The following is a 25,989-nucleotide window of genomic DNA, read 5'->3' as shown; positions in this document are numbered from 1 at the left end:
TCAGGCTGCAGAGGGCTGAGCAGGGCAGGCAAAGGAGCTGGAGGCAGAGGACTGAGACAAGGCTGGTTCAGGCAGAGCTAGCGTGGAGTATCTGAAGCACAGGAAAAAGGAGGTACTGAGGTCCAGAAAAACAAACATCCAAAAACACACTAACAAAACCTTTAGCAGGCAAGAGCCTAGATGTCTGTACCACATAGGAAACTGAACGATCTGGCAGAGTGTGGAAGTCTGAGCCAGGGTTATATACTGCAGTGTCTTGATTAGTGGATTGGGTGCAGGTGAGCAGGAGAGCAGCTGCAGAGGATCTGATGGATGAGCAGGAAGGAGGGAACCAAGAGTCCACGCCCAGCAACACAGACAGAGACAAACATGACACACTGGGGGAAGGGGAAACATGAAACACAAGAGGGGTGTAACTACGAAGCGAGATTAATGGGTTAGCGAGCTATGTTGAGTCTAAAGCCAGGATTTTCAGTGTCACAAAGGTGGCTCTCTTTTAACCTGGCTAGATCACCATGGTAACTTATACTAAACTCGTAGCCTGGTCAGGAGCAGGTTATGTTCAGAGTTTATGATTAAATCGTCTGTAAAAAAGCACCGTTCTTTAACTAATTATTGTCCTAACAAGATTGTTTATGAGCGATATAGATTTTAAACTGAGGGAGGAGGTTAACAATGAAAAACTGCTGAGCTGTATGTTCATAATATCACCGAACGAATCCATATAATGTAAAAATGTAACAGTGGCACAAACGGTATACATCGCGCTGTCATGATGGTAACCTCTGTTTGGTGATGCAGAGTCATTTTTCCCGTTTGCTGCAGATCATATTAACACTTTAAATTTACATGGTATATAATCCACACACTAAAATAATGATGAAGCAACTACAGACACTTTGAATACTTTTTACTGTTATCTGTTTTGTCTTGGTGATATTGCAGCTCAGATCACTGATTAGAAAACTCATCATCATTTATCACAGACAGTCTTAAATCAGTAACACTCATTTTTCGTTGGTTTGGTCAAAAACTTAAGTGATGTCCACGTCTCTGTCATCATAGGACAGTGTCAGACAGACTTTATCATGTTTAAATCTGCTGTATGGAGTTTTAATGTTTAATGTGCAGTTTTCATGTTAGAATAAACGGCAGCATTAAGACCGTATTTAGTCCATCAGTAATTTTCTAACAGCAAACTTCTTCTCCTGCTTTATTTGCAGCAACAATGTTGCTTTTTGCTGTAATGTATTTTGTATACTTTCCACAGCTCATAATTATAACAACCTCATGATTTTGACTTAAGTAAGTGGCTCGCGATCGCTTCATTTCATGCGGAAGAAGAGTCAAATGACACAACAAACGTCTGAAGACGAAAGCCTGGATTAACAAAGTGAGTTGATAACCACCATCGTGATACCCGTTATCTCTGATTGCAGTTTTAGGCTTTGTCGATCCAGATCATGCAAAGAAAGCGTGGCTGTGTTGAGCTTGCTTCGTAGTATACCCCCAAGGAAAGGGAGAGACAAAGCCCAAACTCTAACACCATGTGTGCAACAGTTTGCCCTGCTGTGAACCCCAAAGAGTGAAGTTTTGGTGAAGATTAACAGGAAACTAAGGAAAAGTATACAAAGAGAAGTTGTAGCAGCTTATTATTAAGAAAAGAGGGTTACAGAGTTTACGTCCACCGGGACTTATTGGACAGCGGCTGACTGCATTCTACAGGTGCACTCGCTTTCAGTTTTATATGGAATTTTATGGACAGTTTCCAAAGTTGCTGTGGTCATTAGTGGATGATGTTGAGGACATGTCTCCCACTGATAATGATGGTGCCAACTAAGAAATGAGGGTAATCTTTTCCATCTGTCTTTTAAGACATTGACTAATGGTGCTGAACAATTCCATGGAGAATGTCTTTTGACTGATGATATGACTGTTGTTCCTCTTCTTAACTTCATTAAGGAGCTCCTCCCTTTCATGTCCCAAACTTGCTTCTGTTTGTCCTTGTGGGTGAGGGGGTAAGTGGTTCACCTCTGCCTTTCCTGGCTTTTTGATATTCTTTGTGGTTGCTTTCTCATGTGCTCACTTCTTTGTGAGAGAGTTCATATCAAGCTTGTGGCATCCAATTACTTTCAACTTAGATCTATAGTTTTACGTTTTATATTTAAGTCTTTGTTGCCATCCGTAGCATCTATTAATTGATCCCGGCTCCTTGAGGCAAGAATGCTTCCAAATCTGTGCCTCAGCAACATCCGACAACTGCTAACGTGTTGGATACAAACAGCAACATACTGAAAGATGCTTTGAACCAGTTTGTGATGGATGACTGGAAGGATTGTGGTAAAGTTGAGTTGAGTTCCATCCTTCTAAAAAACATTTCCTGAGGCAAGCACAAGCTCTGTGTTATAGGTGTAACAGGTGTGTCTGGCCATGGCAGTCTTACATCTAACTAGATGGACTGCCGTGTGATCTGCATTATGTTCTCAGACCGTAATGTTTGAAGGAAGGACCTGGACCACAAACGAGTTAGTTCTTTAATGGAAACTGTGTAGTGGTGGTGTCTCTGTACAAATAAATCTGTAAAAAGAAAAAAAGAAATCTGTAACATGCAGTCTCTTCCACACACTCAGGTCATCACTCTCCTCTTTACAGTGTACAGAGCACTGCATTGAGAATCAAGGTCAGAACAAATGTTGCGGAGTCAGCAATGTTACCAACCTTCTGTCTTGAGTCCTTAATCTCACTTGTTGATGTAAGAGAAAAATATTCCTCTCCAAAGTCAGCATCCTTATAATGCAAAGCAAAATTACCATCAAGCCCAAATGTCTGTCTCACAACAGACAAGTTCAACCATTGTCCCAAGAATTCCATGAGGTAAATCCAGTTTTCGAATGTCATGGTCCTGAAGAATAATCCAGAGTTTTGGCTTGATAAGACACTGGAACATTTGTAAGAAAAAACACATCACTTCAGTTTAAGATATATAATATACACAGTCACACCCCCTAAACAAAAAATGTCAGAGAAGAATATTGACGCTGAAAAATAATTGAGGTATAAACTTTGGACTTTTCAAACAAATGTTCAATGTTTACTAACATAAAGGGAAGTGCACCACGCTGTTAAATGAATCTACAAAGAAATAGCTTTCATCTTTCAATGTGAATTTTTCTTACTTTTTGTACAGGACTGAACTTCCACATACCCAACTACAAAAATAAGAACCCATTTATATAGACACATATAGTTGGGCTAAATGTTTGAGGCATTCATTTGTTATACCAATGAGGATCCCACTTTCTTCCTGATGACATGTTTGTGTTGGTCAAATGGCTTTCGTACGTAGAGAGTGTTTTAAAGCCAACCATTTTGGCCCGTTGCAGTGTGAGCCAAAGTATACTTTCGAGGGAGGTTTAACAATAACCGATTGCCAGTGAACCCCCGTCAGATACAGCAAATCTGTCAAAGTCTGGTCCTGTGCTGCCAAAGTCACACCCTGTGTATGAACTTGAAGGTATTGTTAATGCACAGGAGCTGAAGAGGCACTAAGCTTTCTGTATAGTTTGCCCAAGCACCCACTCACAAGAGCGGGCCCTTGGACAAGCTGCCTCATGACTTTGTAACAGCACCTTACACAAGTGCAGCCGCGCCACATAGAGAACGGAGATCGCTATTGCCGAAACCCGGGATTGAACCAGGGACCTTTAGATCTTCAGTCTAACGCTCTCCCAGCTGAGCTATTTCGGCCGGCGCAGATGGAAACGAGCACGTCCCAATGTTGGATTACCTATGGAAGTAAGAAACTCTCATATGTTGAACCATGGGGGGGATACCTTAAGCCTTCTGAGATGCTGCGATGTCAATCACATCCAGGATTTGCAAGAGCGTTACTCTGAACCCTACCCTCTGGAAAAGCCAAAAGCAGGAACCATTTCAAGGGCCCTCTGTGCGCCTGAACAGGGACTTGAACCCTGGACCCTCAGATTAAAAGTCTGATGCTCTACCGTCTGAGCTATCCAGGCCCTGAAAAGCAGGGTCCAGTGAGGGGGCATCTGCAATATGAATTTCTGATGATTTCTCCACGGTTTATTGCCTTGCTGGGGAACGCATGTGACAAGTGGAGCCAAGATCCCATATGGTGCTTGTTCCACAAAGAGACTGCGGATTGCTTTTGCCAACCGTACGGATCAACCCAGGGACCAGCTGAGCCAGGATCCCACTTTTTTCCTGGTGACACGTTTGTGTTGGTCAAATGGCTTTCGTACGTAGAGAGTGTTTTAAAGCCAACCATTTTGGCCCGTTGCAGTGTGAGCCAAAGTATACTTTCGAGGGAGGTTTAACAATAACCGATTGCCAGTGAACCCCCGTCAGATACAGCAAATCTGTCAAAGTCTGGTCCTGTGCTGCCAAAGTCACACCCTGTGTATGAACTTGAAGGTATTGCTAATGCACAGGAGCTGAAGAGGCACTAAGCTTTCTGTATAGTTTGCCCAAGCACCCACTCACAAGAGCGGGCCCTTGGACAAGCTGCCTCATGACTTTGTAACAGCACCTTACACAAGTGCAGCCGCGCCACATAGAGAACGGAGATCGCTATTGCCGAAACCCGGGATTGAACCAGGGACCTTTAGATCTTCAGTCTAACGCTCTCCCAGCTGAGCTATTTCGGCCGGCGCAGATGGAAACGAGCACGTCCCAATGTTGGATTACCTATGGAAGTAAGAAACTCTCATATGTTGAACCATGGGGGGGATACCTTAAGCCTTCTGAGATGCTGCGATGTCAATCACATCCAGGATTTGCAAGAGCGTTACTCTGAACCCTACCCTCTGGAAAAGCCAAAAGCAGGAACCATTTCAAGGGCCCTCTGTGCGCCTGAACAGGGACTTGAACCCTGGACCCTCAGATTAAAAGTCTGATGCTCTACCGTCTGAGCTATCCAGGCCCTGAAAAGCAGGGTCCAGTGAGGGGGCATCTGCAATATGAATTTCTGATGATTTCTCCACGGTTTATTGCCTTGCTGGGGAACGCATGTGACAAGTGGAGCCAAGATCCCATATGGTGCTTGTTCCACAAAGAGACTGCGGATTGCTTTTGCCAACCGTACGGATCAACCCAGGGACCAGCTGAGCCAGGATCCCACTTTTTTCCTGGTGACACGTTTGTGTTGGTCAAATGGCTTTCGTACGTAGAGAGTGTTTTAAAGCCAACCATTTTGGCCCGTTGCAGTGTGAGCCAAAGTATACTTTCGAGGGAGGTTTAACAATAACCGATTGCCAGTGAACCCCCGTCAGATACAGCAAATCTGTCAAAGTCTGGTCCTGTGCTGCCAAAGTCACACCCTGTGTATGAACTTGAAGGTATTGCTAATGCACAGGAGCTGAAGAGGCACTAAGCTTTCTGTATAGTTTGCCCAAGCACCCACTCACAAGAGCGGGCCCTTGGACAAGCTGCCTCATGACTTTGTAACAGCACCTTACACAAGTGCAGCCGCGCCACATAGAGAACGGAGATCGCTATTGCCGAAACCCGGGATTGAACCAGGGACCTTTAGATCTTCAGTCTAACGCTCTCCCAGCTGAGCTATTTCGGCCGGCGCAGATGGAAACGAGCACGTCCCAATGTTGGATTACCTATGGAAGTAAGAAACTCTCATATGTTGAACCATGGGGGGGATACCTTAAGCCTTCTGAGATGCTGCGATGTCAATCACATCCAGGATTTGCAAGAGCGTTACTCTGAACCCTACCCTATGGAAAAGCCAAAAGCAGGAACCATTTCAAGGGCCCTCTGTGCGCCTGAACAGGGACTTGAACCCTGGACCCTCAGATTAAAAGTCTGATGCTCTACCGTCTGAGCTATCCAGGCCCTGAAAAGCAGGGTCCAGTGAGGGGCCATCTGCAATATGAATTTCTGATGATTTCTCCACGGTTTATTGCCTTGCTGGGGAACGCATGTGACAAGTGGAGCCAAGATCCCATATGGTGCTTGTTCCACAAAGAGACTGCGGATTGCTTTTGCCAACCGTACGGATCAACCCAGGGACCAGCTGAGTCAGGATCCCACTTTTTTCCTGGTGACACGTTTGTGTTGGTCAAATGGCTTTCGTACGTAGAGAGTGTTTTAAAGCCAACCATTTTGGCCCGTTGCAGTGTGACCCAAAGTATACTTTCGAGGGAGGTTTAACAATAACCGATTGCCAGTGAACCCCCGTCAGATACAGCAAATCTGTCAAAGTCTGGTCCTGTGCTGCCAAAGTCACACCCTGTGTATGAACTTGAAGGTATTGCTAATGCACAGGAGCTGAAGAGGCACTAAGCTTTCTGTATAGTTTGCCCAAGCACCCACTCACAAGAGCGGGCCCTTGGACAAGCTGCCTCATGACTTTGTAACAGCACCTTACACAAGTGCAGCCGCGCCACATAGAGAACGGAGATCGCTATTGCCGAAACCCGGGATTGAACCAGGGACCTTTAGATCTTCAGTCTAACGCTCTCCCAGCTGAGCTATTTCGGCCGGCGCAGATGGAAACGAGCACGTCCCAATGTTGGATTACCTATGGAAGTAAGAAACTCTCATATGTTGAACCATGGGGGGGATACCTTAAGCCTTCTGAGATGCTGCGATGTCAATCACATCCAGGATTTGCAAGAGCGTTACTCTGAACCCTACCATATGGAAAAGCCAAAAGCAGGAACCATTTCAAGGGCCCTCTGTGCGCCTGAACAGGGACTTGAACCCTGGACCCTCAGATTAAAAGTCTGATGCTCTACCGTCTGAGCTATCCAGGCCCTGAAAAGCAGGGTCCAGTGAGGGGGCATCTGCAATATGAATTTCTGATGATTTCTCCACGGTTTATTGCCTTGCTGGGGAACGCATGTGACAAGTGGAGCCAAGATCCCATATGGTGCTTGTTCCACAAAGAGACTGCGGATTGCTTTTGCCAACCGTACGGATCAACCCAGGGACCAGCTGAGCCAGGATCCCACTTTTTTCCTGGTGACACGTTTGTGTTGGTCAAATGGCTTTCGTACGTAGAGAGTGTTTTAAAGCCAACCATTTTGGCCTGTTGCAGTGTGACCCAAAGTATACTTTCGAGGGAGGTTTAACAATAACCGATTGCCAGTGAACCCCCGTCAGATACAGCAAATCTGTCAAAGTCTGGTCCTGTGCTGCCAAAGTCACACCCTGTGTATGAACTTGAAGGTTTTGTTAATGCACAGGAGCTGAAGAGGCACTAAGCTTTCTGTATAGTTTGCCCAAGCACCCACTCACAAGAGCGGGCCCTTGGACAAGCTGCCTCATGACTTTGTAACAGCACCTTACACAAGTGCAGCCGCGCCACATAGAGATCGGAGATCGCTATTGCCGAAACCCGGGATTGAACCAGGGACCTTTAGATCTTCAGTCTGACGCTCTCCCAGCTGAGCTATTTCGGCCGGCGCAGATGGAAACGAGCACGTCCCAATGTTGGATTACCTATGGAAGTAAGAAACTCTCATATGTTGAACCATGGGGGGGATACCTTAAGCCTTCTGAGATGCTGCGATGTCAATCACATCCAGGATTTGCAAGAGCGTTACTCTGAACCCTACCCTCTGGAAAAGCCAAAAGCAGGAACCATTTCAAGGGCCCTCTGTGCGCCTGAACAGGGACTTGAACCCTGGACCCTCAGATTAAAAGTCTGATGCTCTACCGTCTGAGCTATCCAGGCCCTGAAAAGCAGGGTCCAGTGAGGGGGCATCTGCAATATGAATTTCTGATGATTTCTCCACGGTTTATTGCCTTGCTGGGGAACGCATGTGACAAGTGGAGCCAAGATCCCATATGGTGCTTGTTCCACAAAGAGACTGCGGATTGCTTTTGCCAACCGTACGGATCAACCCAGGGACCAGCTGAGCCAGGATCCCACTTTTTTCCTGGTGACACGTTTGTGTTGGTCAAATGGCTTTCGTACGTAGAGAGTGTTTTAAAGCCAACCATTTTGGCCTGTTGCAGTGTGACCCAAAGTATACTTTCGAGGGAGGTTTAACAATAACCGATTGCCAGTGAACCCCCGTCAGATACAGCAAATCTGTCAAAGTCTGGTCCTGTGCTGCCAAAGTCACACCCTGTGTATGAACTTGAAGGTATTGCTAATGCACAGGAGCTGAAGAGGCACTAAGCTTTCTGTATAGTTTGCCCAAGCACCCACTCACAAGAGCGGGCCCTTGGACAAGCTGCCTCATGACTTTGTAACAGCACCTTACACAAGTGCAGCCGCGCCACATAGAGAACGGAGATCGCTATTGCCGAAACCCGGGATTGAACCAGGGACCTTTAGATCTTCAGTCTAACGCTCTCCCAGCTGAGCTATTTCGGCCGGCGCAGATGGAAATGAGCACGTCCCAATGTTGGATTACCTATGGAAGTAAGAAACAAGCTGCCTCATGACTTTGTAACAGCACCTTACACAAGTGCAGCCGCGCCACATAGAGAACGGAGATCGCTATTGCCGAAACCCGGGATTGAACCAGGGACCTTTAGATCTTCAGTCTAACGCTCTCCCAGCTGAGCTATTTCGGCCGGCGCAGATGGAAATGAGCACGTCCCAATGTTGGATTACCTATGGAAGTAAGAAACTCTCATATGTTGAACCATGGGGGGGATACCTTAAGCCTTCTGAGATGCTGCGATGTCAATCACATCCAGGATTTGCAAGAGCGTTACTCTGAACCCTACCCTATGGAAAAGCCAAAAGCAGGAACCATTTCAAGGGCCCTCTGTGCGCCTGAACAGGGACTTGAACCCTGGACCCTCAGATTAAAAGTCTGATGCTCTACCGTCTGAGCTATCCAGGCCCTGAAAAGCAGGGTCCAGTGAGGGGCCATCTGCAATATGAATTTCTGATGATTTCTCCACGGTTTATTGCCTTGCTGGGGAACGCATGTGACAAGTGGAGCCAAGATCCCATATGGTGCTTGTTCCACAAAGAGACTGCGGATTGCTTTTGCCAACCGTACGGATCAACCCAGGGACCAGCTGAGTCAGGATCCCACTTTTTTCCTGGTGACACGTTTGTGTTGGTCAAATGGCTTTCGTACGTAGAGAGTGTTTTAAAGCCAACCATTTTGGCCCGTTGCAGTGTGACCCAAAGTATACTTTCGAGGGAGGTTTAACAATAACCGATTGCCAGTGAACCCCCGTCAGATACAGCAAATCTGTCAAAGTCTGGTCCTGTGCTGCCAAAGTCACACCCTGTGTATGAACTTGAAGGTATTGCTAATGCACAGGAGCTGAAGAGGCACTAAGCTTTCTGTATAGTTTGCCCAAGCACCCACTCACAAGAGCGGGCCCTTGGACAAGCTGCCTCATGACTTTGTAACAGCACCTTACACAAGTGCAGCAGCGCCACATAGAGAACGGAGGTCGCTATTGCCGAAACCCAGGATTGAACCAGGGACCTTTAGATCTTCAGTCTAACGCTCTCCCAGCTGAGCTATTTCGGCCGGCGCAGATGGAAATGAGCACGTCCCAATGTTGGATTACCTATGGAAGTAAGAAACTCTCATATGTTGAACCATGGGGGGGATACCTTAAGCCTTCTGAGATGCTGCGATGTCAATCACATCCAGGATTTGCAAGAGCGTTACTCTGAACCCTACCCTCTGGAAAAGCCAAAAGCAGGAACCATTTCAAGGGCCCTCTGTGCGCCTGAACAGGGACTTGAACCCTGGACCCTCAGATTAAAAGTCTGATGCTCTACCGTCTGAGCTATCCAGGCCCTGAAAAGCAGGGTCCAGTGAGGGGGCATCTGCAATATGAATTTCTGATGATTTCTCCACGGTTTATTGCCTTGCTGGGGAACGCATGTGACAAGTGGAGCCAAGATCCCATATGGTGCTTGTTCCACAAAGAGACTGCGGATTGCTTTTGCCAACCGTACGGATCAACCCAGGGACCAGCTGAGCCAGGATCCCACTTTTTTCCTGGTGACACGTTTGTGTTGGTCAAATGGCTTTCGTACGTAGAGAGTGTTTTAAAGCCAACCATTTTGGCCCGTTGCAGTGTGACCCAAAGTATACTTTCGAGGGAGGTTTAACAATAACCGATTGCCAGTGAACCCCCGTCAGATACAGCAAATCTGTCAAAGTCTGGTCCTGTGCTGCCAAAGTCACACCCTGTGTATGAACTTGAAGGTATTGCTAATGCACAGGAGCTGAAGAGGCACTAAGCTTTCTGTATAGTTTGCCCAAGCACCCACTCACAAGAGCGGGCCCTTGGACAAGCTGCCTCATGACTTTGTAACAGCACCTTACACAAGTGCAGCCGCGCCACATAGAGAACGGAGGTCGCTATTGCCGAAACCCAGGATTGAACCAGGGACCTTTAGATCTTCAGTCTAACGCTCTCCCAGCTGAGCTATTTCAGCCGGCGCAGATGGAAATGAGCACGTCCCAATGTTGGATTACCTATGGAAGTAAGAAACTCTCATATGTTGAACCATGGGGGGGATACCTTAAGCCTTCTGAGATGCTGCGATGTCAATCACATCCAGGATTTGCAAGAGCGTTACTCTGAACCCTACCCTCTGGAAAAGCCAAAAGCAGGAACCATTTCAAGGGCCCTCTGTGCGCCTGAACAGGGACTTGAACCCTGGACCCTCAGATTAAAAGTCTGATGCTCTACCGTCTGAGCTATCCAGGCCCTGAAAAGCAGGGTCCAGTGAGGGGCCATCTGCAATATGAATTTCTGATGATTTCTCCACGGTTTATTGCCTTGCTGGGGAACGCATGTGACAAGTGGAGCCAAGATCCCATATGGTGCTTGTTCCACAAAGAGACTGCGGATTGCTTTTGCCAACAGTACGGATCAACCCAGGGACCAGCTGAGCCAGGATCCCACTTTTTTCCTGGTGACACGTTTGTGTTGGTCAAATGGCTTTCGTACGTAGAGAGTGTTTTAAAGCCAACCATTTTGGCCCGTTGCAGTGTGACCCAAAGTATACTTTCGAGGGAGGTTTAACAATAACCGATTGCCAGTGAACCCCCGTCAGATACAGCAAATCTGTCAAAGTCTGGTCCTGTGCTGCCAAAGTCACACCCTGTGTATGAACTTGAAGGTATTGCTAATGCACAGGAGCTGAAGAGGCACTAAGCTTTCTGTATAGTTTGCCCAAGCACCCACTCACAGGAGCGGGCTCTTGGACAAGCTGCCTCATGACTTTGTAACAGCACCTTACACAAGTGCAGCCGCGCCACATAGAGAACGGAGGTCGCTATTGCCGAAACCCAGGATTGAACCAGGGACCTTTAGATCTTCAGTCTAACGCTCTCCCAGCTGAGCTATTTCAGCCGGCGCAGATGGAAATGAGCACGTCCCAATGTTGGATTACCTATGGAAGTAAGAAACTCTCATATGTTGAACCATGGGGGGGATACCTTAAGCCTTCTGAGATGCTGCGATGTCAATCACATCCAGGATTTGCAAGAGCGTTACTCTGAACCCTACCCTCTGGAAAAGCCAAAAGCAGGAACCATTTCAAGGGCCCTCTGTGCGCCTGAACAGGGACTTGAACCCTGGACCCTCAGATTAAAAGTCTGATGCTCTACCGTCTGAGCTATCCAGGCCCTGAAAAGCAGGGTCCAGTGAGGGGCCATCTGCAATATGAATTTCTGATGATTTCTCCACGGTTTATTGCCTTGCTGGGGAACGCATGTGACAAGTGGAGCCAAGATCCCATATGGTGCTTGTTCCACAAAGAGACTGCGGATTGCTTTTGCCAACAGTACGGATCAACCCAGGGACCAGCTGAGCCAGGATCCCACTTTTTTCCTGGTGACACGTTTGTGTTGGTCAAATGGCTTTCGTACGTAGAGAGTGTTTTAAAGCCAACCATTTTGGCCCGTTGCAGTGTGACCCAAAGTATACTTTCGAGGGAGGTTTAACAATAACCGATTGCCAGTGAACCCCCGTCAGATACAGCAAATCTGTCAAAGTCTGGTCCTGTGCTGCCAAAGTCACACCCTGTGTATGAACTTGAAGGTATTGCTAATGCACAGGAGCTGAAGAGGCACTAAGCTTTCTGTATAGTTTGCCCAAGCACCCACTCACAGGAGCGGGCTCTTGGACAAGCTGCCTCATGACTTTGTAACAGCACCTTACACAAGTGCAGCCGCGCCACATAGAGAACGGAGATCGCTATTGCCGAAACCCGGGATTGAACCAGGGACCTTTAGATCTTCAGTCTAACGCTCTCCCAGCTGAGCTATTTCGGCCGGCGCAGATGGAAATGAGCACGTCCCAATGTTGGATTACCTATGGAAGTAAGAAACTCTCATATGTTGAACCATGGGGGGGATACCTTAAGCCTTCTGAGATGCTGCGATGTCAATCACATCCAGGATTTGCAAGAGCGTTACTCTGAACCCTACCCTCTGGAAAAGCCAAAAGCAGGAACCATTTCAAGGGCCCTCTGTGCGCCTGAACAGGGACTTGAACCCTGGACCCTCAGATTAAAAGTCTGATGCTCTACCGTCTGAGCTATCCAGGCCCTGAAAAGCAGGGTCCAGTGAGGGAGCATCTGCAATATGAATTTCTGATGATTTCTCCATGGTTTATTGCTTTACTGGGGAATTCCTGATGAACCCTATGTGCTGGCTTCCTTACTTATAAAGTTTCTTAAAACTAAACTATTTTGGCGAGTTCTAAAATATACCTTTGTCAAACATTGAATAATGAGTAATTTCAGACATGTACTCAGCCAAAAGAACATTGTGAAACTGTGGTCCTGTGTGTTACATTCTCAGTGTACTTGAGAGAGTACCTCTCCCACACAGGAGGCACAATCATAAATTTGATTTGTTTATTTAGATGATGACAGGTGAGATTATATTTTCCACAATTTACCATTCGAGTAGCTTAATGAGTAATCCTTCATATTGAACATGAACATAGTCCAAACCCAGTTCACCTCATTTAGTCATTATATGATTTTCACACATTTAAACAGTTATTTGTCAAATTCTTAGATCAACAAGAACATTCTTTTGCATTTAGCACTGATTTGCTGTATTTCATATTGTCATATATAATCACACAATGGGGGTGACATGCAGATAAGCCTCTTTATAAAACGAGCTAGGTTTTCAGCACAATTTGTACACCACAAACGCATCACTCTGGTCTCATTTAATGATGGAAACAGAACTGATTCAATAGACATGCTGTTTCGACTTTTCATTTTTTATGTAATTCGACAGCCTTAATAAATACTTGTTTGTAGCTCATTATATCGGATATCGGGGGTAACTGTCTATTCAATAATCCTTGTCAGATGAGTTTAAACACTCAGCTTGCTTTTTTAGGTGATTACAAATTAAAGCTCATTAAAAATGTTTTGTTTTGTAACATTTGCTTTCCACTTTATGCAAAAGAGAAAAACATACAGTACATATATGTTTTATTTTAACTAAGTATCAGCGTTGTCACAGGCTGCTCAGGCTTGTCACAATTCCTGCCCCTCTCCCATTTCATGTACCAGCCCAGTCAAAGGCGGAGCTGGAGGTTCCAGTCACACACCAACGGGGCAGTTTGAGCCACAGCAGAGAGAAGCATGCTGCATGAGCGCAGCTGAGCTCCCCAGCAGGATATCATATTGGATACTGGGAACTAAAGTGGACTGGTAAGTGCATTTTATTTAAGACTCACCATTTGGCTTTTGCTTCCTTGAATTCTTAAATATGGTGCATAAATTGCTGCAAGGCCACAGTCAGACAGTCATAACCCCGTATTTTATCATCCAATACCTTAAAGCCATTAATATTTCAAACTCTTGGGATAGAGATAGAGTTGGTTATGCTTTTTAAAAAAAAAAAAAAAAAAAAAAAAAACATTCCAGACACCATCACTTACTCTACAGTAAAGCATATTTGCAGTTGCAACTAACTTTGTACAATACTATATCATATCAGTCAGATTTAACGAGTAGTCCATGGTTTAAAGTACTCATAATCTTATCATACAGATCCCAGTTTACATAGAACTACTCCATCACCAGCTGGGACTAAATGAAGCCAAGCGTGAGGGACAAGATGAAGTCTCTTTATTTCTTGGGGGGGAAAAGCATGAGAAAAACAAGTAGCATCAATGTCTTCTGTGATGACTTGTGGTAAACTAAGATGCAACAATTAACACAGGGATTTAAGTTTTTTAGTGCTGATTCCTGGATGAAATGCACGCTCCATATAAATATTGGTTTTCTTTAAAACATCAAAAAAAGTCACTTGGATTTTTTTAAGGTGACAGAAAAAGAGATGTACAGATGTTTCTTGCATTTTTCTACATAGTTTGGTCAACACTGCCAAATTAACAAGAATCTGAAATTAAAGCATGGCCAGTAGAAGCATTAAAGAAATATTACTGGAAAATCACACAGAGCTTAGAGTTAACAAGTGCTCCATAATGATTTTTAATGTTTCAGTAGTTGATGAGAATTTTATCATATTTTTCATGCAGATTTACTTCATGTAACACATCTCCTGGAGATTCCATGATGCAGAAGTAGACACACACACACACACACACACACACACACACACAGATAGATATATATATATATATACACACACATGTAAACTAAACTAATTTCAGCCTTGGCTGTTATTATTTTATTTTTGATGCATGTAGAAATTGGTCCTGTAAGCAACTTAAAAAAAATACTGGTAACCATTTCTATGAAGCCCATGTCTATAATGCCTTATAAAGAATTATATTATAAATTTTATAGTACTACTCATAAATGGTCATATTGCTTAGTAACAATCATAATACATTAGAAAGAATTTTACAATGACTTCTAAGATCAAGCATCATAATGTGTCATAATTGCTGGTCACTCACTGACTTTTTTTTTTTGGCAAGAATAGTGTATGATAACTGCCTTAGGTGTAATGCATTATAATAATTTTCTGACGCATTAAAACAATACAGTATGATCATTACAAAAAAGCTGTGAATGATCAGCTTAAGTGTTCTGATGTTGACCTTATGTTATTATAAAATCCTTCTGATTATTGTTGCAAATCAACATTATAAGTATATTTATATTCCATTATAATGCAGTGTAGACATGGGCTTCACAGAATGTGTCACCAAAATACTAATTTGACAGACCAGGGGGAATATTTCATTTTTAAGACAGGTTTAAAATTTTTTCAGTCTCTTTAAACAGTTCAGACATGCCCATATGGATTAAAAATATTACTTTTTGTAATTATTCCTTCTGTCCACATTGGCCCCTAAGTGATCACCTTTCTAAAACCCTCACTAATACAGAGAGAAGAAGTTCCTGTGCAAAAATACATTTTGAAGATCAGTAAAATGTAATAGTGAGAACAATTAAATGGGTATCATGTCGCAGTCTTTTTAGACCCATTTTGTGTTTCCCCAGATCAGGGGTCTGCAAGCAGCACTAGCAAAAGAGACATTTTGGGCCGAAAAAAAAAAAAATGAAATCTGTCCTGCGCCATAACTATTTGCCTCTGAGACTTTTCTTTTTTTCTTAAATTTGACACCTGTTTTTATAATAAGGAGAATTAAGACTAGCCACAAACAAAATTTAGAGAAAATGGCCCTGAGTTGAAAATATAGGCTATGATGCCCATTTTTATATGATGAAATATTATCTTTTTTCCATTCAGTGTGTAGACTATATATATATATTTTTTTATATATTAGGAGAATGTAAGAATCACTTTAGGCCGACAACAATGACACTTGTGGTTTTATTACATTTTTTGTCAAAGTCACAGGGACAGTGGAGAGGGGTAAAAGAGCCGCAGGTTGCAGATCCCTGCCCCAGACAGAATTGTCCTGTTTAGCTGTAATAAAGGGATAATAAAACAAGAGAGAATATTTGCCAAAATGAAGTAACTCTGGACGATATCCACTGAATTTTTCCAACACATACTGCTAAAGCTTTACGTTAGCTTCCAGTCAACTTCCAGAGGCATTTTCACACTGAAGGATTTAGGCAGTATAGACAGGCAGCAACCAGTAACTCTTTCAGTCTGATGTGAGTACTGTTTAAGATAAAATATGAAAAATATGACTAATCTTTTCAGATGATAGATGAATTATTTCTCTTCAGATTTCAAACACTCTTGATTTGGTAATAAATGGTTTGCATTAGAGTTACTGATGAACACCAATAACATTTCATAATCAGGAGTTGAGTTTTCAAATTGTTTTGATATTTTTTACAGGACTTAGTCATTTGACATCATAATACATTTTTTTTCCACTTATTTAATACTTCACTTTGGGGTTCCATGTTGTTTCATGTTTGTTGTATTTATTTGTGTTGAGCTGTAGCCCTTCAGCTAAGAGCCTCAAACCTATCAAACCTGTCTCTTCTCCACCATCATACCTCAGAGCTAAAGGCACGGATTGAAGAGATTCTCTGAGGAGAAATGATGGTTCTGGCTTTAATTAGTACAGCCTGTATTAGTAATGTCATCTATTCTTTACAGGCTATGCTAATCTATGCCAGAATCAGCAATGCAATGGAAGCTGAGGACTGAACTCTGGTGGAACGTCTTTCCACCTGGTCTAGTACCTTTAAGGTGCACACTATTCTGTCTTGGCTGATGGTCTGGAGTCAGAGATGCTTTTGGAGACCGAAACAATAAGCATGTGTGAGTGATTTTCACCATGAAAGAAATAGGGGTTGTACAAAGTCTTGAAAGTTTGGAAAATGCAGTTGTCAAGGTTAGGAATACGCTTGAATTTTAATCTACTCAAATGATTTTCATGATTTTAAAAAATAGATTTTCAACATAATCTTGTGTTTGATTTACATGATCACTCACCTTACTCATTATCACAGTTGTATTAATATTAATTCAGATGTGATGATAAAGGCTTCAAGTGTCTAGTTGAGGTGCCATAAACATACTTGAATTTTATCTTCACACCTGCCTCGGCTGGTTCAGTTAAAATGGACTGTGGTCCGTTTGCCTGTTTAGTCTGGTGTGAAAGCTGTGACTTGAACCTTGAATGGTGTGGGTCAAACAACTGGACTGATTCCACTTGAAAATGTGGATCTCAGTCTGGTTCCAAGCAGTTCCTTTATGGTGTGAAAACCAAACAAACCAACCACAGGATTTTATGATAGCAGGGACACTTTAGCACAGTTTCGAAGGCTAAACCACAAATAAATCCATCAACAGATCATCAAGTCTGTTCAGGAAGTGATTAATAATTAATCCGTATAAACCATTCATATATTTCTGCAAATCATTTAGTAACATGTAAGCACAGGTATTTTCTCTGATTAACAGGTTGAAAGCTGTTAAAACTGCAGGTAAAATGTCAGATTAAAAGAATGTGACAGCAGCCCCACAGTAACATTTCATAGACATGAAAAAGTCAGTATATTTCTCTCTTTTCCTTTCTCTCCCTTTCTCTCTTGAACAAGTGAAGCCCTAAACATTGCTTTCTGATTATTAATAATAATAATAGACTTTATTTGTATAGCAACTTCCATATAAGAAATGGCACCCAAAGTGCTTGACAACAAAGAATATACATGCGTCAAATAAATAAGACATAGAATAAACATATAAGGAACAGAATGTCATGATTCATGTAAAATTCATGTAAAAAACCCATGTGTATGAATAAGATAAAATGAGAACAGAATACATAGAATTCACCTTTCAAAGTATAAAACCCACAAAATAATACCAGTAAAAGTAAGATTAAAAAAAAGGATGAAACTAGAATGCATAACATCAGATAATAAATTGAATAATACAAAATGAAAATTAAAAAAAGTATATAGAAAGAATAAAATGAAGGAAAATAGAGCATTTTAAAAGAAGTGGTGTATAAAAGCAAAGTAAAATGCAGAACAGAGTCCCAGTTATTTTCCATCCATTTATTTACTATCAACAGACAAATAGTAATGGAGTTTATAGCTGCAGCATCATTTGGTTCATTTGGAGATATACAGTTGTATATCATCTGCGTAACTATGGGAACATACATTGGACCTCCTGATGATGTCACCAAGTTCTTTTCTTCTCTTCACTACTTTTCTGTAAACTGAGTTCAGACAGACAAGTCTGTCAGGAGCAGCGCTGCAGCAGCAACACTGTCTCTGTGAGGACACCACACACATACTAGACACTACAGTTTAACAAGGTGGCTGTCTCATAGGTCTTTAATTTACAGAATTTTCTAGTGAAACTAGTAACATTGTAACAAGCAGTACTTTGTATTAAATTAGACTGTAATATGTTCTTTATTAGACAGTAGTTAGAGCATAATTACACATCTAATGGTATAATAATAAAAAGTAACCGTGTGATTTCATTTTCATTTACTGTGCAGTTCTAAGTCTAATAAGGGTCTAACAGTGGGAAATAATACACTTTTGTTAATACAACAGTTATGTTGTATTGTTTCTCTAATTACCCTTGAATAAAGACTCATAATGGCCTAATAAGGGGTTGATCATGGTCTAATAAACAACACATTATTCATCTCATTTGATATAAAGTACAGCATGCAACACCTCATTGTTTACCATTAAGTGTATAATGTCTAATTAGGGTATAATGTCTAATTAGGGTATAACTAAATAAGGAACATATTATTCCCAGCAAAATTCGGCTTGTTAGGCTTTATTAGTGATCTGTAAAATTAAGTGTGACCCTGTAGACTACAAGACGCCCCTTTTCATCCTGTCTCTAGTCATTATTTATAACAAGAAATAACAAATTCTAAGAATTATTTAGCAAAGTGCTAAAGTGCAGATTTGATAAACAATACTTAGAACTGGTTATTTCTTTGTGAGTTCTTTGTGACACCAGACAACATAAATAAACACATCAGAAGCATTAAAGTACCTTGTGTCAGTCACCACAATTTGATTTCCCTGTATGGGTCCTGACGATGATGATGATGAAGAAGCAGGATGACAATCACCAAAACTGTCCAATCACTGAGGTACCTGTCAGTCTGTCTAAAGCCATGTTTCCTCCTCTTGGTTCATATGTAAAAAGTCAGTGTGAACATGAACCAGAACTAAAATGCAACAGCATATCATGTTTTTTCCCCTGATCAGGACCAAATGAACCCAACTTACAGGACCACAGGAAATACTTGTCACAATAAATGTATGAAGACAGTGTGTTTGTTATGTAGTTCTATTCAAAGTAATTACACAAATAACCAGAGACTGTTATCACTGGTCACTGAACTGAATACACAACAAATGAAAACATCTCTGTCAGCTGGAACAGCCAACAACATTAGTCAGACAGACTGTGCAGAGGACAGTGTGGACAGTGGCCTTCATACCAAGGATATGAGTTTGAGTCTGTCCTATAGGTGCTGATAAAGCTGTGATTAGTGACCGCTGCATGAAATTAGAAGAGAAAACATGAAGAAGAACACATGGAAAACTTCTGAAAGATAAAGATTGAAGTTAGAAGTGATAGAGAATAAAAATCATGCTCTTAATGTTCTAAAGATTTAGGAACATTAAAAAAAAAAAAAATACTAACCTGTGTGGAACTTATAAAAGCCCTGAGAGGAAAGTGAGGAAAAACTTCTGGTGATCCATCTTCTAAATCCAATCTATAATTTGAAGTTGAAGTTGAAATTGAAGTTTCTCTTAGTTAGTTTAAATCTGTGAAAACAAGTGAAAAAAGTTTTGGTGTTGTTGTAATACTGATGTTGGCCACAAGAGACGAAGTGCATCACTAACCTCTGTTCTAAATGGGACTGAAAGCATTTATGATTTCTTCACACACTCTAAACACAAGTAACATATGAATGAATGCTTGAATGAATGCATGAATGCTTTTCGTCCTATGTATAACATGGAGTTTATATTTATATTTATTTATATTTAAGGAATTCATAAAGATGATTCCTGCAGAAGTTTATTTCACATATTCTGAACCCTTTGGTGCAGAACATGGGTCTAAAAAGACCTGGCTGAGTTTTTATTTTCTATATAACCGCAGTAAATTAATGTTTAAATTAATAATCACTCAGTATTCCAATTGTTCCCCATTTAACATGTATTTGATCATCCCAAATCCATATTTTCTTTTTTGTAATGTAAATCATTTTAGTATCACTGCCCTTCTAAAGCACAGCATGGGTCAAAAATAATCTGTTTTAATTTCCCAAGAGATTTCATGCATGGCTGAGTGATTCTTTTTCATATTTTTTTTCTATTCATTAAATATCTTGTTTTTGATCAGCACAAATCATTGTTTTTTATGGCAGATGCTATTAAAATCCAGGTGTTAGTAGTAAACAGTGGTATTTGCACCCAGGGTGGAATATGGAAAAGCCATCCATCCATCCATTATCTTCTGCTTATCCGGGGCCGGGTCGCGGGGGCAGCAGTCTAAGCAGGGACACCCAGACCTCCCTCTCCCTGGACACTTCCTCCAGGTGTTCCGGAGGGACCCCAAGGCGTTCCCAGGCCAGCCGAGCGACATAGTCACTCCAGCGTGTCCTGGGTCTTCCCCGGGGCCTCCTCCCAGTGGGGCATGCCCGGAACACCTCCCCAGGGAGGTGCCCAGGAGGCATCCGATATAGATGTCCAAGCCACCTCAGCTGACTCCTCTCGACGTGGAGGAGCAGCGGCTCTACTCCGAGCTCCTCCCGGGTGACAGAGCTCCTCACCCTATCTCTATGGGAGCACCCCGCCACCCTGCCGAGGAAACTCATTTCAGCCGCATGTAACCGAGATCTTGTTCTTTCGGTCATGACCCAAAGTTCATGACCATAGGTGAGGGTAGGAACGTAGATTGACCGGAAAATCGAGAGCTTCGCCTTTCGGCTCAGCTCCTTCTTTCCCATGACGGACCGGCGCAACGACCGCATTACTGCTGCCGCCGCACCAATCGGTCTGTCAATCTCGCGTTCCATCCTCCCCTCACTCGTAAACAAGACCCCAAGATACTTAAACTCCCCCACTTGAGGCAGGGACTCTTCTCCGACCCGGAGGGAACAAGCCACCTTTTTCCGGTCGAGAACCATGGCCTCGGACTTGGAGGTGCTGATTCTCATCCCAGCTGCTTCGCACTCGGCTGCAAACCGCCCCAGTACAAGCTGAAGGTCCTGGTTCGAAGGAGCCAACAGGACAACATCATCTGCGAAAAGCAGAGATGAAATCCTGTGGTCCCCGCCTAGAAATTCTGTCCATAAAAATAATGAACAGAACCGGTGACAAAGGGTAGCCCTGCCTGAGTCCAACACGCACCGGGAACAGGTCTGACTTACTGTCGGCAATGCGAACCAAGCTCCTGCTCCAGTCATACAGAGACCGTACAGCCCTTAGCAGAGGGCCCCGAACTTCATACTCCCGAATTGCCTTCCACAGAACGCCACGAGGGACACGGTCAAATGCCTTCTCCAAGTCCACAAAACACATGTGGACTGGTTGGGCAAACTCCCATGAACCCTCAAGCACCCTGCGGAGGGTATAGAGCTGGTCCAGTGTTCCACGACCAGGACGAAAACCGCATTGTTCCTCCTGGATCCGAGGTTCGACTATCAGCCGAATTCTCCTCTCCAGTACCCTAGAATAGACTTTCCCAGGGAGGCTGAGGAGTGTGATGCCCCTGTAATTGGAGCACACCCTCCGGTCCCCCTTCTTAAATAGAGGGACCACCACCCCGGTCTGCCAGTCCAGAGGCACTGTCCCCAACTGCCACGGGATGTTGCAGAGGCGTGTCAACCAAGACAGCCCTACAACATCCAAAGACTTGAGGTACTCAGGGCGGATCTCATCCACCCCTGGTGCCTTGCCACTGAGGAGCTTCCGAATTACCTCAGTGACTTCAGCTTGGGTGATGAATGAGTCAACCTCTGGGTCCCCAGCCTCTGCTTCCTCTACAGAAGGCGTGTCAGTGGGATTGAGGAGATCCTCGAAGTATTCCTTCCACCATCCAACAATATCCCCAGTCGAAGTCAACAGCTCCCCACCACCACTGTAAACAGTGTTGGCAGGGTACTGCTTCCCCCTCCTGAGGCGCCGGACGGTTTGCCAGAATCTCCTCCAGGCCGACCGGTAGTCCTCCTCCATGGCCTCCCCGAACTTTTTCCATTCCCGAGTTTTTGCTTCCACAAACACCCGGGCCGCAGCATGGAAAAGCCATGTAGGTATTTATATCTGTATGACACAGATCAACCACAGTCTTTTCCTAAACCTAACAAAGTAGTTTCGGTGAGTTAAACTAAACCTAGGAGACACTGAATCCCTCCTAACCCACAGGGTACCCAGACTTTTACCCAAAGTTGAGAACCACTGTTCTAAATCACAGCTAAACAAATTATTTTATCAAAATTCTTGTAATAATAACTTTATTGTTATTATAATAAATCTTTATTGTTTTAAGTCACATTTGTAAAACTAATGTAGTAATGCAAAAAAGATCCTTTTTTTTGGTCTTACAGTAAAGAAATAGAATAAAAACAGTGCTTAGCGTCAGTCAAAAACAATACTGAATGAATACTTGAGTTATCAAATGATGAAATAAGTTGATTTCAAAGAAACACTCAGCAATGCATGAACTTCAGACCCATGCTATGCACTGGAAGCACTTTGTAGAACATGTGCATCAAAGTTTTAAGTCATATAGAGGAACAAAAACTGTTTAGATCAGCTGCCTCTCAGGGTTTCCAATGAATCTGTTAAAACATTTATAATCTACTCTGTTTCTCAGATCTGCTGCTCTCTACTGTAGGTAACACACTGAGGTGGATTAGTACCTCATACAACCACACTTGAAAAAATCCAAAACTATCCCTTTAATTGTTTGTGTTGAGTTAATTAAACACAAACTCTTCTTTGTTTCTTTGGCAACTGTCCATATTACAGTATTAAGAATATCACAAGATCACAGCCTTCAGTGAAGGATGTTACTATTATTCTCATTATTGAATTTCAAATTGAATTTTCAATTAGTTTCCTTTTTAACATTTCATCTTGTAACAACTTGACATGATGTCAGTTAATCAGCAGTTTATTCACCACTTCAGTGACATTTGTAGTTAGAGTTGAGAGGGTTACTTTAAAAATGTATTCAGATACAGTTAGTAATACCTGTTAAAAAGTAACATAGTCCAAGTATGACAGTATTAAAGAAATGTAACTTGATTACTTTCCATTCCTTTTGGATTACCTGAATATAGAACATGATACTGATAAAATTGGGGCTGTGATTAGGTCCATAAATTGTCAGAAAATTGTGAAAAATGTTAATGAAAGAGATGATGTCTTGTTTTGTACAAAACTAATATTCAGTTTACTGTTAGTAAACTGAGTAAAATATTCATATTTAAGAAGATGAAATCAGAGAATTTTGACATTTTTTTCTGAACAGTGACTCAAAAAGATTAATCAGTTATCAACATAGATGCAGATTAATTTAATAGTCAATTAATAATAGATTAATCATTGCAGCTCTACATGTTTTCTGTTAATTGTTACATTTATTAGTTTGTCCAACTTTTCCTTCCTTTGTTGTGCATAATTGATTGATTGATTGATTGATTGATTGTTTGATTGTTTGATTTAAAAACAAAAGTGCTGAAATTTCCACCCAGTGAAGCTTTTTTTTCACTAGAGGTCATGATAATGAATTGACAGCAGTGTGTGTATTGTGCATGGTAGGATATCATTCTTTATTTTAACATTGTAATCCTGCTAATAATCAACATTTTTACTTAAATGTATCTGTAATCTGATTACATCTGTTTTTTAAATCTATAACTGTAATAGAATACAGTTACCTTTTTTGTTACATGTAATCTGTTACTCCCCAAACCTGTTTGATGTAGAATGAATGAGAAGAAAGAGATAAACCTGAGGGGAGTTGTCACGGAGGCTGACGGTAGCTGCACAAATCACAAAATGTCATTCAGTTATTGGTTGACAACTTTTGTCAGGTTGTGTAATATCGCTCTATAGTGAAAAGAGCAATTCCTGGTGTCATTTGTTAGACTTTGAGTAATCCATTTCACAACTAAACACTGGCCATGAAGAAAGTAAACACTTAACAGAGCAACAGATTCTGACTCTGTGCTTCTCTGTGGTCTGATCATCTGTCTTTCTTCCTGTCAGCTTGTGGAGTGTTGTAAACAGGGGAGTCTTAAGTGTTCTCTGGTGGAGACTGTTAGCTAAAATAAACACCACTACTGAAATGTTTTATTATCAGACTAAGAATATGAGCCCACCAATGTAGCATCAGTATGTATGATGAAATACACTGCCTGGCCAAAAAAAAAGTCACCAACTGGATTTAACTAATCAAACAGGTAAGAGGCTTCCACTGGATAATTACTGCAGTGATTAATATGTTTCAGCTGGTAACAAGTTATTAAACTCTAACTGAGCAGCTTCTCAGTTCTTAAACAGCCATGTCAGAAGACATATCCTGTGGTCATGGAAAAGATGTTACTCTGTTTCAGAAGGATCAAATTATTGACCTGCATCAAGCAAAGAAAACAACTAAGGAGATTGATGAAACTACTGAAACTGGGTTAAGAACTGTCCAACACATTATTAAAACCTGGAATGATAACCATCATCTTCAAGGAAGAAATGTGGTCAGAAAAAAATCTTGAGTCGTTTGATGAAATCAAATCATAAAAACTCAACAGTGGAACTCACGGCTATGTTAAATACTGAAAGTAAGAGCATTTCCACACACAGTGTGAAGAGGAGTCAAGGGATCGGGACTGAACAGCTGTGTTACCTTAAGAAAACCACTTATCAGTGAGAATAATCAGAAAAAAGGCTTCAGTTTGCTAGGATAAAGATTGGACTCTGGAGCAAAAGGTCACGTGGTCTGGTGAGTCCAGATTTACCCTGTTCCTGAGTGATAATCAGGGTAAGAAGAGAGGTGGATGAAGTGATGCTCCCATCATGCCTAGTGCCTTCTCTTATGTCTCCAAAAACTGAGGTCATCTCTTTACCTGAATATACTGAATGAACAGGTTTTTACATCAATGGATTTTTTCTTCCCTGATGACACGGACATATTCCAAGATGACAATGTCAGGATTCATCAGGCTCAAATAATGAAAGAGGTTCAGGAAGCATGAGACATCATTTTCACACATTTTCCACCAGAGTACAGACTTTTACCCCACTGAGAATCTTTGGGATGTGTTGGAAAAGACTTTGGGCAGCGGTCTGACTCTCCATCATCAATACAAGATCTTGGCCAAAAATTAATGTAACTCTAGGCAGAAATAAATGTGATATTGCATAAGGTTATCAAAACGATGCCACGGTGAATATGTGCTGTAATCAGAGCTAAAGGGTCGTCCAACAAATATTAGAGTGTGTGACTTTGTTTTGGACAGGTAGTGTACTTCAAAAGTACATTCAAAATCCCCTGGATTAGCTCAAATAGGTAGGTAGATAGGTTCTATCTTATCTCGTCTTAACTCATCTGGTCTTATCTATTATTCCCCTCAGCACTGGCACACACTTTAACTTCCGACTTTGGTTCCCTTGTTGAACTCTTGGGATGTGATACTGTGTTTACTCATTCTTCAGTGATGGCAGTCTTTGTTACCCACACGTACAGTGACTTCTTTCACATCCCTGCAGAATAAATTCAAAGGTATTATCAAATGTTGGAAACACAAAATTGAATGATTACTGCTATAGTAACATTAAACTATTGCTGTGGTGGAGGAGTGGAGCACCCATCGATGCACCGAATCGAATCATAAACTCTGTGAAGTGACAGTTTTGTTGTTGAGTTTGATTGGTTTTGATGTCATCCAGTTCTTTATGTTATCAGACAGTTGATGAGTGACAGAGGAAAGAGGCAGGTGGAAGTTTGGGTCTAAAGGTGCAGTTGCGTTTCACTGGCATAACAATTACATCTAAGTTTGTGTGACACAATGGAAGCATGTGTATAATGAACAGCAGTGGTCTGAACACTGAACCTTGGGGAACCT

General features: G+C 42.3%; 21 non-coding genes across 21 annotated transcripts; all 21 read right to left on the bottom strand.

Annotated features, from left to right (window-relative positions):
• Nucleotides 1-3,674: 3,674 nt before the first annotated feature.
• Nucleotides 3,675-3,747, bottom strand: trnaf-gaa (transfer RNA phenylalanine (anticodon GAA)). The gene has a single exon. It is a non-coding gene; the product is annotated as a tRNA-Phe (tRNA).
• Nucleotides 3,748-3,949: 202 nt separating this feature from the next.
• trnak-uuu (transfer RNA lysine (anticodon UUU)) lies at nt 3,950-4,022 on the bottom strand. Its single transcript has one exon. It is a non-coding gene; the product is annotated as a tRNA-Lys (tRNA).
• A 575-nt stretch (nt 4,023-4,597) lies between these two features.
• trnaf-gaa (transfer RNA phenylalanine (anticodon GAA)) lies at nt 4,598-4,670 on the bottom strand. The gene has a single exon. It is a non-coding gene; the product is annotated as a tRNA-Phe (tRNA).
• Nucleotides 4,671-4,872: 202 nt separating this feature from the next.
• On the bottom strand, nt 4,873-4,945 carry trnak-uuu (transfer RNA lysine (anticodon UUU)). Its single transcript has one exon. It is a non-coding gene; the product is annotated as a tRNA-Lys (tRNA).
• A 575-nt stretch (nt 4,946-5,520) lies between these two features.
• trnaf-gaa (transfer RNA phenylalanine (anticodon GAA)) lies at nt 5,521-5,593 on the bottom strand. The gene has a single exon. It is a non-coding gene; the product is annotated as a tRNA-Phe (tRNA).
• A 202-nt stretch (nt 5,594-5,795) lies between these two features.
• trnak-uuu (transfer RNA lysine (anticodon UUU)) lies at nt 5,796-5,868 on the bottom strand. Its single transcript has one exon. It is a non-coding gene; the product is annotated as a tRNA-Lys (tRNA).
• A 575-nt stretch (nt 5,869-6,443) lies between these two features.
• Nucleotides 6,444-6,516, bottom strand: trnaf-gaa (transfer RNA phenylalanine (anticodon GAA)). Its single transcript has one exon. It is a non-coding gene; the product is annotated as a tRNA-Phe (tRNA).
• Nucleotides 6,517-6,718: 202 nt separating this feature from the next.
• Nucleotides 6,719-6,791, bottom strand: trnak-uuu (transfer RNA lysine (anticodon UUU)). Its single transcript has one exon. It is a non-coding gene; the product is annotated as a tRNA-Lys (tRNA).
• Nucleotides 6,792-7,366: 575 nt separating this feature from the next.
• Nucleotides 7,367-7,439, bottom strand: trnaf-gaa (transfer RNA phenylalanine (anticodon GAA)). Its single transcript has one exon. It is a non-coding gene; the product is annotated as a tRNA-Phe (tRNA).
• A 202-nt stretch (nt 7,440-7,641) lies between these two features.
• trnak-uuu (transfer RNA lysine (anticodon UUU)) lies at nt 7,642-7,714 on the bottom strand. The gene has a single exon. It is a non-coding gene; the product is annotated as a tRNA-Lys (tRNA).
• Nucleotides 7,715-8,289: 575 nt separating this feature from the next.
• Nucleotides 8,290-8,362, bottom strand: trnaf-gaa (transfer RNA phenylalanine (anticodon GAA)). The gene has a single exon. It is a non-coding gene; the product is annotated as a tRNA-Phe (tRNA).
• A 130-nt stretch (nt 8,363-8,492) lies between these two features.
• On the bottom strand, nt 8,493-8,565 carry trnaf-gaa (transfer RNA phenylalanine (anticodon GAA)). The gene has a single exon. It is a non-coding gene; the product is annotated as a tRNA-Phe (tRNA).
• A 202-nt stretch (nt 8,566-8,767) lies between these two features.
• trnak-uuu (transfer RNA lysine (anticodon UUU)) lies at nt 8,768-8,840 on the bottom strand. Its single transcript has one exon. It is a non-coding gene; the product is annotated as a tRNA-Lys (tRNA).
• Nucleotides 8,841-9,415: 575 nt separating this feature from the next.
• On the bottom strand, nt 9,416-9,488 carry trnaf-gaa (transfer RNA phenylalanine (anticodon GAA)). Its single transcript has one exon. It is a non-coding gene; the product is annotated as a tRNA-Phe (tRNA).
• Nucleotides 9,489-9,690: 202 nt separating this feature from the next.
• trnak-uuu (transfer RNA lysine (anticodon UUU)) lies at nt 9,691-9,763 on the bottom strand. Its single transcript has one exon. It is a non-coding gene; the product is annotated as a tRNA-Lys (tRNA).
• A 575-nt stretch (nt 9,764-10,338) lies between these two features.
• On the bottom strand, nt 10,339-10,411 carry trnaf-gaa (transfer RNA phenylalanine (anticodon GAA)). The gene has a single exon. It is a non-coding gene; the product is annotated as a tRNA-Phe (tRNA).
• Nucleotides 10,412-10,613: 202 nt separating this feature from the next.
• trnak-uuu (transfer RNA lysine (anticodon UUU)) lies at nt 10,614-10,686 on the bottom strand. Its single transcript has one exon. It is a non-coding gene; the product is annotated as a tRNA-Lys (tRNA).
• Nucleotides 10,687-11,261: 575 nt separating this feature from the next.
• On the bottom strand, nt 11,262-11,334 carry trnaf-gaa (transfer RNA phenylalanine (anticodon GAA)). Its single transcript has one exon. It is a non-coding gene; the product is annotated as a tRNA-Phe (tRNA).
• A 202-nt stretch (nt 11,335-11,536) lies between these two features.
• trnak-uuu (transfer RNA lysine (anticodon UUU)) lies at nt 11,537-11,609 on the bottom strand. The gene has a single exon. It is a non-coding gene; the product is annotated as a tRNA-Lys (tRNA).
• A 575-nt stretch (nt 11,610-12,184) lies between these two features.
• trnaf-gaa (transfer RNA phenylalanine (anticodon GAA)) lies at nt 12,185-12,257 on the bottom strand. Its single transcript has one exon. It is a non-coding gene; the product is annotated as a tRNA-Phe (tRNA).
• A 202-nt stretch (nt 12,258-12,459) lies between these two features.
• trnak-uuu (transfer RNA lysine (anticodon UUU)) lies at nt 12,460-12,532 on the bottom strand. Its single transcript has one exon. It is a non-coding gene; the product is annotated as a tRNA-Lys (tRNA).
• Between the last annotated feature and the right edge of the window lie 13,457 nt (nt 12,533-25,989).

The sequence above is a fragment of the Lutjanus erythropterus genome, chromosome 17 (genome assembly GCF_056507025.1).
Source record: "Lutjanus erythropterus isolate fLutEry1 chromosome 17, fLutEry1.hap2, whole genome shotgun sequence".
NCBI lineage: Eukaryota > Metazoa > Chordata > Actinopteri > Lutjaniformes > Lutjanidae > Lutjanus > Lutjanus erythropterus.
This window is presented reverse-complemented; position numbering and strand designations above follow the sequence as displayed.